Below are 12095 nucleotides of genomic sequence, written 5' to 3'. Positions count from 1 at the left end.
TGTCACTTACCAGTAGGAGGAGCTCCCGGCCGGACACAGACATCGCAGCTCCCAGGTAAGTATGAATCTTCTACTGTTGAGACCGCACACTGCCACCAATGTTACTGCTATAGAGGGAGGGGGGGGCGATGGTGGTTGGCACACTGTGCCACCAACGATTTAATACAATAGAGGGAGGGAGGGGGGCCGATGGTGGTTGGCACACTGTGCCACCAACGATTTAATACAATAGAGGGAGGGAGGGGGGCCGATGGTGGTTGGCACACTGTGCCACCAACGATTTAATACAATAGAGGGAGGGAGGGGGGGCGATGGTGGGGGCACACTGTGCCACCAACGATATTCAAACTGGGGAGGGGGGGTCTGCCCCCTGCTGCCTGGCAGCCCTGATCTCTTACAGGGGAATATGATAGTACAATTAACCCCTTTAGGTGCCGCACCTGAAGAGGTTAATTGTGCTATCATATCCCCCTGTAAGAGATCGGGTGCTGCCAGGCAGCAGGGGGCAGTCTTGTACAAAGTTTGCAGTGTATTCTAACTAGAAGCGTCCCCATCACCATGGGAACGCTTCTGTGTTAGAATATACTGTCGGAAATGAGTTTTCACGAAGTGAAAACTTAGATCAGAAAAAGCTTTTATGCAGACGGATCTTCGGATCCGTCTGTATGAAAGCAACCTACGGCCACGGATCACGGACACGGATGCCAATCTTGTGTGCATCCGTGTTCTTTCACGGACCCATTGACTTGAATGGGTCCGTGAACCGTTGTCCGTCAAAAAAATAGGACAGGTCATATTTTTTTGACGGACAGGATACACGGATCACGGCCTCGGCTGCAAAACGGTGCATTTTCCGATTTTTCCACGGACCCATTGAAAGTCAATGGGTCCGTGAAAAAAAACGGAAAACGGCACAACGGCCACGGATGCACACAACGGTCCTGTGCATGAGGCCTTAGGTATGTTTTTGATAATATGCGTAGGATGGCAAGATGTTGCTAGAAGGGTAGTATTGCCTGCAGTTTTTTTTTTCTTATAGGTGTATGTGAAAACCTTATTAAAATCAGCCTGCAAGCAGAGATCCAGGAAGACTATTGATGTAGTTGTAGGGTCACTATGTGCAGTGAGTTTAATGGAGGGAATGCACTGATTCAGATATTCTATAAATGGTATCATTTCAGATGCCTTTTTTTTGCCAAACTAGCAACATATCATCTATATATCTACCATACCATTTAATGCTCTGAAGGAAAGGATTGCTGTCTGAAAACAAAAAGTTTTTCTCCCACCAGGCCATAAATATGTTGGAAACAGACAGTGAAAATTTGGCCCCCATGGAAACTCCCGAGATCTGGAGGAAAACAATCTCCATTAAACATAAATAAATGATGTTGCAATTAAAAATCTATTATAATGCATATAAAATCCTGGAGAGCTGGATGCTGTAAGTTACCAAATACCATTGCAGAGCTTCTATGGCCAAATTGTGGGGTATCTTGGCTTTTTTGGGGAGGGGGGATTTAAAAATGACAGAAAATTATAGCCCAGATTTAATAATCCTAAAGATGGCATACCTTTAGACTGTCTAGACCTGCACCAGATTTTTCCCAGGGGCTCAGGGTGGATGATAATTGTGGGGCACGGATGGACACTTCTCACTGGCTCTATACCAACTATTAGTCAGCTTACTTTGACACAAACTTTTCCACTAGAATTATGCCGCAATATTGGAACATCTTAGGCCACACCCCTCTCCCTCAAAGCTCTGCCTATTATAAAAGTGTAGAAACCATGGATGCGCCAAACTGTGCTAATTTGTGACCTTTTAGTTAGATTTTTGGCGCAGCAGAAAGTAATCCATATTGTGAGGCAGTGACAGGCCTCATGGTTGTTAAGGGAGATATATGGCAGGATTTGCTGTGTCTTCCCCAGAATCACCAGGTCTGAAGAAACACCAGGTGCAGTAATCACCTGGGGAAAAAGGAATCCTCAGAGTGAGGGGGGACTTGCACACAGAAGGCTGGAGTGGCTCTGTGTGGTCTGAGCCGGGAGGGCTGTGAGACCACTATCCCCCAAGAGACCCTGGTGTGGGAGCAGCCTGGAGGCTGCTGGAGGTTGGGCTGGGAAAGCCGCATCTCATCACGGGTGTGAACTGTGGTACACTTTAGGTGAGTCAGGGAATCCTATGTGTTTAGGTAGGGCCCAGATGGGCAAGGTATTTTATTTTGGCTTTGTATGTTTTTTCATTATGCCGTGTGCCACAATAAAGCACAGTTTGGCCCCTTAAATCCTGGTGTCCGTGAAGAAGTGTGTGGTTGCAACCCCCGAAAAAGAGCTAATCCCCCACGATATGTAACACATAAATTTTGCTGTGCATCGCAATGTTTTTGCAGTGAGACCTAAGGCGAAACTTCCCGAAAAACTTCACTCAGCCATAGGAGGTTGATAAAGGCCTCATGCACACGACCGTTGTTGTGTTCCGTTCTGCAAAATGGGGTTCCGTTGTTCCGTGATCCGTTTTTGTTTCCATGTGTCTTCCTTTATTTTTGGAGGATCACCAGATATGAAGGAAAGTAAAAAAATGATAGGTTTGCCATACAAATGATAGGAAAAAAACGGACACGGATGACAATCTTGTGTGCCTCCGCATTTTTTTGCAGTCCCATTGACTTGAATGGGGCCGCAAACCGTGTTCCGCTAAAATAATAGGACAGGTTATATTTTTTTGACGGACTGGAACCACGGATCACGGACGCGGATGACAAACGGTGCATTAGCCGAGTTTTCAATGGACCCATTGAAAGTCAATGGGTCCGCAGAAAATCACAAAAAACGGAACAACGGACACGGAATAAAACAATGGTCGTGTGCATGAGGCCATACAGTAAGGCTGGAGCCAGCCCTGATCTGATGAATGCTTATGTGGAACTTCTATTTTGAGTTGGATTGCTTTCTTTCTAGATGACTTGATTTCCTTCCATGGTACAAAGTAATATTTGTTTTGTAAAGTCTGCAAAGTTTGGATGTGTATATGGCAGAAGAATTATATGGCATGGCATCAGAGTAATAAATTGTGCATCTAAATATAAATTCTTAATTAGGTCGGGTTCACATGTGTTTTGTGGAGGAACACTGTTCCGGAGCTCACGGTATCCGGCATATATACTGGCTTTCGGCTGTAAAAAATACAGTCCTGATCAAAAGTTTAAGACCACTTGAAAAATGGCAAAAAATCATATTTTACATTGTTGGATCTTAACAAGGTTCCAAGTAGAGCTTCAACATGCAACAAGAAGAAATGAGAGCGAGACAAAACATTTTTTGAGGATTCAATTAATTGAAAATAACGATTAAAGGGCTTCTGTCACCCCACTAAACTGTTTTTTCTTTTTTTTTGTGTGTGTACTTATAATCCCTATACCTCAATTTATCCATACATAATGTGATTAATCATTTTGGTTCAGTAGATTTTGCTAAAAATGTACTTTTATAATATGTAAATTACCTGTCTACCAGCAAGTAGGGCGGCTACTTGCTGGTAGCAGCCGCATCCTCCTATCATAATGACGCCCCCTCTGCATGTTGATTGACAGGGCCAGCGAACGGGATCGTTCTCTGCTGGCCCTGTTTGCATTCAAAATCTGGCGCCTGCGCCGTACCTGTCTTCAATCGGCGCAGGCGCACTGAGAGGCGGCCGCTCCATCCTCAATGCGCCTGCGCTGGGTGTAGATGTGACGTCATCGGCGCAGGCGCATTGAGGATGGAGCGGCCGAGTGAGCGGCCGCCTCTCAGTGCGCCTGCGCCAATTGAAGACAGGTACGGCACAGGCGCCATATTTTGAATGCAAACAGGGCCAGCAGAGAACGATCCCGTTCGCTGGCCCTGTCAATCAACATGTGGAGGGTGCGTCTTTAGGATCGGAGGATGCGGCTACTACCAGCAAGTAGCCGCCCTACTTGCTGGTAGACAGGTAATTTACATATTATAAAAGTAAATTTTTAGCAAAATCTACTGAACCAAAATGATTAATCACATTATGTATGGATAAATGAAAAAACTGTTTAGTGGGGTGACAGAAGCTCTTTAAACTGAAATAGGCTGTTTTTCAGCTGGTCCAAATTTTAGGACCACATGCCTTTAAAAGGCCAAATCTGTGCAAAGATGTGGATTCATTGTCATTTTCTGTCAGGTAGTCACACATTGTGATGGCAAAGGCAAAAAAACTCTTCTATTTTGAACGTGGTCGGGTTGTTGAACTGCATAAGCAGGGTCTCTCACAGCGCGCCATTGCTGCTGAGGTGGGACGCAGTAAGACAGTCATTTGGAATTTCTTAAATGATCCTGAAGGTTATGGAACAAAAAAGTCAAGTGGAAGACCCAAAAAAATATCATCAGCACTGAGCCGGAGGATCCAATTGGCTGTCCGTCAAGACACTGGACAATCCTCGACCCAAATTAAGGCCCTTACTGGTGCTGACTGCAGCCCCATAACCATCACACGGCATCTGAGACTGAAGGGCTTCAAAAACAAAAAACTTCTTCAAAGACCTCATCTCCTTGAACGCCACAGAACTTCCCAAATAATTTTTTCGGTGTGTGGCAGGGCAGATTATCCTACCGAAAGATGCCACTGATATTAGGAAACACTGTTGTCATGAAAAGGTGTACTTGATCTGCAACAATGTTTAGGTAGGTGGTAAATGTCAGTGCAGCATCTACATAATTGCCTTGCCCAAAGCCAAGGTTTCCCAGCAGAACATTACAGAGAACATTGTCTCCGCTGGCTTGTCTTCTTTCCATAGTGTATCCTAGTGGCATCTCTTTCCCGGGTAAGTGATACACACACCTGGTCACACAAAGGAGAAGACCGGCACTTGCTAAAATAGATGCAATACTTCTTTTTATTGCCACATGGAAGAACCAAGTAGACGCGTTTCGACTCTGTAATCGAGTCTTTGTCAACGTTTTTGACAGACTCGATTACAGAGTCGAAACACGTCTACTTCGTTCCTCCATGTGACAATAAAAAGAAGCAGTACATCTATTTTAGCGAGTGCCTGTCTTCTCCTTTGTGTATTTGCAGGACACTGACCCTGAACCCGTGTACCGCGCATGAATAGTGGAGTCCCGCCTGTTTCACTTTGTGGTACACACTCCTGGTCGTCCACATAACATGAAAGAAGATGTGATTCATCAGGTCAGGACAGATGTTCTTTTATGCATGCGCTAAACAGTAACTGAACATGTTCAGTGCAGGAGCAGATGAGGATCTGACCAAGGACGGAAAAAAAAAATAGTGATGTGGGTGAGTTATGTCACAGCTACTACTATTCTCCCTATGGAAACACCAAATAATCAGTGTAGAGGTTTAGCAGATGGTGACCCGGCCTCCTTCTACTGCACAGTAGAGGTAAGTACAGATGTACAGTTGCAGGAAAAAGTATGTGAACCCTTTAGAATGATATGGATTTCTGAACAAATTGGTCATAAAATGTGATCTGATCTTCATCTAAGTCACAACAATAGACAATCACAGTCTGCCTAAACCAATAACACGCAAAGAATTAAATGTTACCATGTTTTTATTGAACAAACCATGTAAATATTCACAGTGCAGGTGGAAAAAGTATGTGAACCCCTATACTAATGAGATCTCCAAGAGCTAATTGGAGTGAGGTGTCAGCCAGCTGGAGTCCAATCAATGAGATGAGATTGGAGGTGTTTGTTACAGCTGCCCTGCCCTATAAAAAAAAACACACACCAGTTCTGGGTTTGCTTTTCACAAGAAGCATTGCTTGATGTGAATAATGCCTTGCAAAAAAGAGCTCTCAGAAGACCTACGATTAAGAATTGTTGACTTGCATAAAGCTGGAAAGGGTTATAAAAGTATTTCCAAAAGCCTTGCTGTTCATCAGTCCACGGTAAGACAAATTTTCTATATATGGAGAAAGTTCAGCACTGCTGCTGCTCTCCCTAGGAGTGGCCATCCTGTAAAGATGACTGCAAGAGCACAGCACAGACTGCTCAATGAGGTGAAGAAGAATCCTAGAGTGTCAGCTAAAGACTTATAAAAGTCTCTGGCATATGCTAACATCCCTGTTAGCGAATCTGCGATACGTAAAACACTAAACAAGAATGGATTTCATGGTAGGATACCACAGAGGAAACCACTGCTGTCCAAACAAACCATTGCTGCACGTTTACAGTTTGCACAAGAGCACCTGGATGTTCCACAGCAGTACTGGCAAAATATTCTGTAGACAGATGAAACCAAAGTTGAGTTGTTTCGAAGAAACACACAACACTATGTGTGGAGAAAAAGAGGCACAGCACACCATCATCAAAACCTCATCCCAACTGTTAGGTATGGTGGTGGGGGCATCATGGTTTGGGGCTGCTTTGCTGCGTCAGGGCCTGGACGGATTGCTATCATCAAAGGAAAAATTAATTCCCAAATTTATCAAGACATTTTGCAGGAAAACTTAAGGCCATCTGTCCACCAGGTGAAGCTCAACAGAAGATGGGTGTTGCAACAGGACAACGACCCAAAGCATAGAAGTAAATCAACAACAGAATGGCTTAAACAAAAGAAAATACACCTTCTGGAGTGGCCCAGTCAGAGTCCTGACCTCAACCCGATTGAGATGCTGTGGCATGACCTCGAGAAAGTGATTCACACCAGACATCCCAAGAATATTGCTGAACTGAAACAGTTCTGTAGAGAGGAATGGTCAAGAATTACTCCTGACCGTTGTGCACGTCTGATCTGCAACTACAGGAAACGTTTGGTTGAAGTTATTGCTGCCAAAGGAGGTTCAACCAGTTAATAAATCCAAGGGTTTACATACTTTTTCCACCTGCACTGTGAATGTTTACATGGTGTGTTCAATAAAAACATGGTAACATTTAATTCTTTGTGTGTTATTAGTTTAAGCAGATTGTGATTGTCTATTGTTGTGACTTAGATGAAGATCAGATCACATTTTATGACCAATTTGTGCAGAAATCCATATCATTCCAAAGGGTTCACATACTTTTTCTTGCAACTGTATATAGCACCAAAAGTAGATTAGGACTACATTGCTGTACAGTATATTTGTAATTCAGTCAATTGTTCCTTGTCATCAACCATTTCAGGCAGTCTTCGGGCCGGTTCACACGGCTGATTTTGAAAAACCTGCTTAAAAAATGAGCACAGAATCTTTGTTGGTTTTTTCAGCGTGAAAAAAACATGCCTTTTTTTTGCACATTTTTGACATGTCTTTCTTTTTAACTAGTATTCACTTCAATATAAAACAGCATTTTCAGTTTCTGACGCAGATCTGCACCAAAAAAATGTGCAAAAAGTGCATGTTCTTACATGGAGCTGTTCTTTTTATTCTTCCTATTCATTTCAATGGGAGATTCAACGCTGATTCTGCCACAAGATAGGACAAGCTGCTTCTTTTTCCCACAGTTCTTTTTTACACGTGTAAAAAAAGAAACAAGGCTGCTTCCAATTAAATTGAATGGGAGGCTGTTTTGAGATGTTTTTGGAGCTGATTTTGAGGCAAAACCGCTCCAAAATCAGTGCCAAAAAACTCTGTGTGAACTGGCCCCTTCACTAGGAGATTGCCTGTCATGATGATTACTGTTATCTCGCATGTCTCCAGCTCTGAGAACCTCCAGAAACATTTATATATGGTACATGCAAAGAGCAAGTGGCAATCAAGGGGTTAACAGGAGGAGGAGTGGTGAGCAGGCTGGCAAATGGACCCCTCACATACAGTCTGCACCTCCCCTTGTGTTTTCCTGAGCTTTGCCGTGGGGGCTGGAAACAGCTGGAATGAGGTAATGTGAGGAATGTAACTGGGATAACCCTTTCAGTGCCAGCTTTTGATCTAATCATGGCTGCTGGCAAAAGAGGCATTCAGCAGTTACATTTTTAGCAATGCTATTCTCTCACAATCAATGGCATGATCTCATTATATCATGAGGGTTAAAAAAAAAAAAAAAAAAAAAAAAAAAAAAGGAATTCTTTAAATCCATGTTTGGGCCAACAAAAGCATTTCATTCTCTTATTATCTTTACTTATTTTTGTTAACTTGGATTGCAGTTTTTAAGGAGCACAGTGCATGCATCTTCTACAACCACTGCGGCTGTGAAGCCAGGAGAGTCCTTTGAACACTCTCCAACTTTTCAGGAGAATGATAGATTACATAGGAAATACACAGAAATCACATTTTACCAGGAGCGTAGCTGCCATGGAAGCAGGGGAAGCAACTGCTATGTGACCGGAACTTGGGAAGGGGCCCAAGAGGAGGACAAATTGATTTATTTAGGCCCCAGGGAGTGGTGAGTATGGTACTCGCACTGGTATTAGGCCTCTTTCACACGGGTGAGATTTCTGCGCGGGTGCAATGCGTGAGGTGAACGCATTGCACCCGCACTGAATCCGGTCCCATTTATTTCTATGGGGCTGTGCACATGAGCGGTGATTTTCACGCATCACTTTTGCGTTACGTGAAAATCGCAGCATGTTCTATATTGTGCGTTTTTCATGCAACGCAGGCCCCATAGAAGTGAATGGGGCTGCGTGAAAATCGCAAGCATCCGCAAGCAAGTGCGGATGCTGTGCGATTTTTCACGTATGGTTGCTAGGAGATGATCGGGATGGGGACCCGATCTTTATTATTTTCCCTTATAACATGGTTATAAGGGAAAATAATAGCATTCTGAATACAGAATGCATAGTACAATAGGGCTGGAGTGGTTAACAAAAAAATAATAATAATTTAACTCACCTTAATCCACTTGTTCGCGCAGCCGGCATCTCTTCTGTCTTCTTCTTTGAGGAATAGGACCTTTGATAACGTCACTACGATCATCACATGGTCCATCACATGATCGTTTACCATGGTGATGGATCATGTGATGGACCATGTGATGAGCGTAGTGACGTCATCAAAAGTCCTATTCCTCAAAGAAAATGACAGAAGAGAAGCCGGCTGCGCGAACAAGTGGATTAAGGTGAGTTAAATCATTTTTTATGTTTTTCTAACCCCTCCAGCCCTATTGTACTATGCATTCTGTATTCAGAATGTTATTATTTTCCCTTATAACCATGTTATAAGGGGAAATAATACAATCTACACAACCTTGAACCCAAACCTGAACTTTTGTGAAGAAGTTTGGGTCTGGGTACCACATTCAGTTTTTTATCACGCATGTGTAAAATACATTGCACCCACGTGATAAAAACTGAACAACGGAACGCAATCGCAGTCAAAACTGACTGCAATTGGGTACCTACTCGTGCGGGTTTGCTGCAACGCATCCGGACCTTATCCGGACACGCTCGTGTGAAAGAGGCCTCACCCACCACTACCTGGTCTTCTTCTCCGGGTGCTTGCACTGTGCCAAGTCCTGACAGCACACAGCTTCAGGACGGGATGTGGCATGCATAGGAGCACACTATGACCTGAAACTGTGCAAAGTCAGGTTGCGGTGTAGTGCGTGCCTAGACACAATGCTGCACAAAGAGCCGAGGCACCCGTAGGAGGAGAAGAAAGGTTAATATTTGGTCTGAGGTCTGCATTAAGGGGACCAAGGGGGGGCCCCCGTTTAAAAGTCTGCTGTGGGGCCCAGTCAGTTCCAATTACACCACTACATTATAATAAACATAAAAAATACTAACATTACCAATGTAATAAGTCGCCATCTTCTGGCATCTTGTGAAACTGCTGTGCCTTAGTAAAGCATGACAGAAAGGTATCGATGTAATGTGACTGTATTGTAATGTTTCTAGAGGAAAGAAAGAACAGATATCACAGTAACTGCCCTGTTTCCATAGCCAAAAATAAAGACGGCATACTTGCCTACTCCCCGATGATAAGAATCGATCTCTCAGACTCCTTTCAGAGTGTAAGATTAGGCAGGAAACCCATTTTAAATAAGAGTGGCTCCTTTAAGATGCAACGCAATGGAGAAGGTAGATTGCAGCCCCCGAAGACACGACATGACAAGAAGTGGCACAGCTGGGTGTCACCTGCTGAATAGGACTTTGCAACGGGTGGGAAGCTGTAGGGTATAGCACTACTTGAATAAAAGCGGTGACATAGCTACAGAGTGCATTATGTTGACGTGATGAAGGATGGGGGGGCATTGAAAAGTTGAATCAGTCTGCGCAACAGTGTTGATATAAGAAGCAGAAGGGTGTGAAGGGAACAAGTGTAGATAGTCCATGTGTGGCGTAAAGTTGACGTACTGGATGTACTATTTAACTGCAGAAAAAGGAAAATGTTCTGTATTAACCAATTTTGAACTGTAACTTTTTCTTTAAAGTCGGGGCACTCTAACACAACATATCAACATACCTCCCAAGTGTCCCTCTTTTTGACCCAAGTTACTCTGTTCCTCTTCCCTCCTTAAATGTCTCTCTTTTTGACCTGGAAAGTAAATGTGCATTATTGAACGCATACCTCCTAACCGTCCCGGATCCGGTGGGACTGTTCCAGATTTAGGTGGCTGTCCTGCGGTCCCAGACTGGCTGAGGTATGTCCCACTCTCAGCTGACTCTGTGTCCATAGGACGCAAAGACAGCTGATTGTAATGGTGAGGCAGGGAGTCGTCCACTTCCTGCTTCACCACTCCCCAACAGCAGCACGATGCGCTCACACTGTGAGGTGGCACATATCTGGCCATAACTACTGTGAGATGGCACATATCTGGCATAACTACTGTGAATGGGTACATATCCGGGCATACAGACGTGGACAAAATTGTTGGTACCCTTTGGTCAATGAAAGAAAAAGTCACAATGGTCACAGAAATAACTTTAATCTGACAAAAGTAATAATAAATTAAAATTCTATAAATGTTAACCAATGAAAGTCAGACATTGTTTTTCAACCATGCTTCAACAGAATTATGTAAAAAAATAAACTCATGAAACAGGCATGGACAAAAATGATGGTACCCCTAGAAAACACAGAACATAATGTGACCAAAGGGACATGTTAATTCAAGGTGTGTCCACTAATTAGCATCACAGGTGTCTACAACCTTGTAATCAGCCATTGGGCCTATATATATGGCTCCAGGTAATCACTGTGTTGTTTGGTGATATGGTGTGTACCACACTCGACATGGACCAGAGGAAGCAAAGGAAAGAGCTGTCTCAAGAGATCAGAAAGAAAATTATAGACAAGCATGTTAAAGGTAAAGGCTATAAGACCATCTCCAAGCAACTAGATGTTCCTGTGAGTACAGTTGCACATATTATTCATAAGTTTAAGATCCATGGGACTGTAGCCAACCTCCCTGGACGTGGCCGCAGGAGGAAAATTGATGACAAATCTAAGAGACGGATAATCCGAATGGTAACAAAAGAGCCTAGAAAGACTTCTAAAGAGATTCAAGGTGAACTTCATGCTCAAGGAACATCAGTGTCAGATCGCACCATCCGTCGTTGTTTGAGCCAAAGTGGACTACATGGGAGACGACCAAGGAGGACACCATTGTTGAAAACGAATCATAAAAAAGCAAGACTGGAATATGCCAAACTACATGTTGACAAGCCACAAAGCTTCTGGGAGAATGTCCTGTGGACAGATGAGACAAAAATCGAAGTTTTTGCCAAGGCACATCAGCTGTATGTTCACAGACGAAAAAATGAAGCATATCAAGAAAAGAACACTGTCCCTACTGTGAAACATGGAGGAGGCTCTGTTATGTTCTGGGGCTGCTTTGCTGCGTCTGGCACAGGGTGTCTTGAATCTGTGCAGGGTACAATGAAATCTCAAGACTATCAAGGAATTCTAGAGAGAAATGTACTAGCCAGTGTCAGAAAGCTTGGTCTCAGTCGCAGGTCATGGGTCTTGCAACAGGACAATGACCCAAAACACACCGCTAAAAACACCCAAGAATGGCTAAGAGGAAAAAATTGGACTATTCTAAAGTGGCCTTCTATGAGCCCTGACCTCAATCCTATTGAGCATCTTTGGAAGGAGCTGAAACATGCAGTCTGGAAAAGGCACCCTTCAAACCGGACACAACTGGAGCAGTTTGCTCATGAGGAGTGGGCCAAAATACCTGCTGAGAGGTGCAGATGTCTC

Source organism: Bufo gargarizans, chromosome 2 (genome assembly GCF_014858855.1).
Source record: "Bufo gargarizans isolate SCDJY-AF-19 chromosome 2, ASM1485885v1, whole genome shotgun sequence".
Taxonomy (NCBI): domain Eukaryota; kingdom Metazoa; phylum Chordata; class Amphibia; order Anura; family Bufonidae; genus Bufo; species Bufo gargarizans.
The sequence above is the reverse complement of the archived record's forward strand: the minus strand, read 5'-3'. Positions refer to the sequence as shown.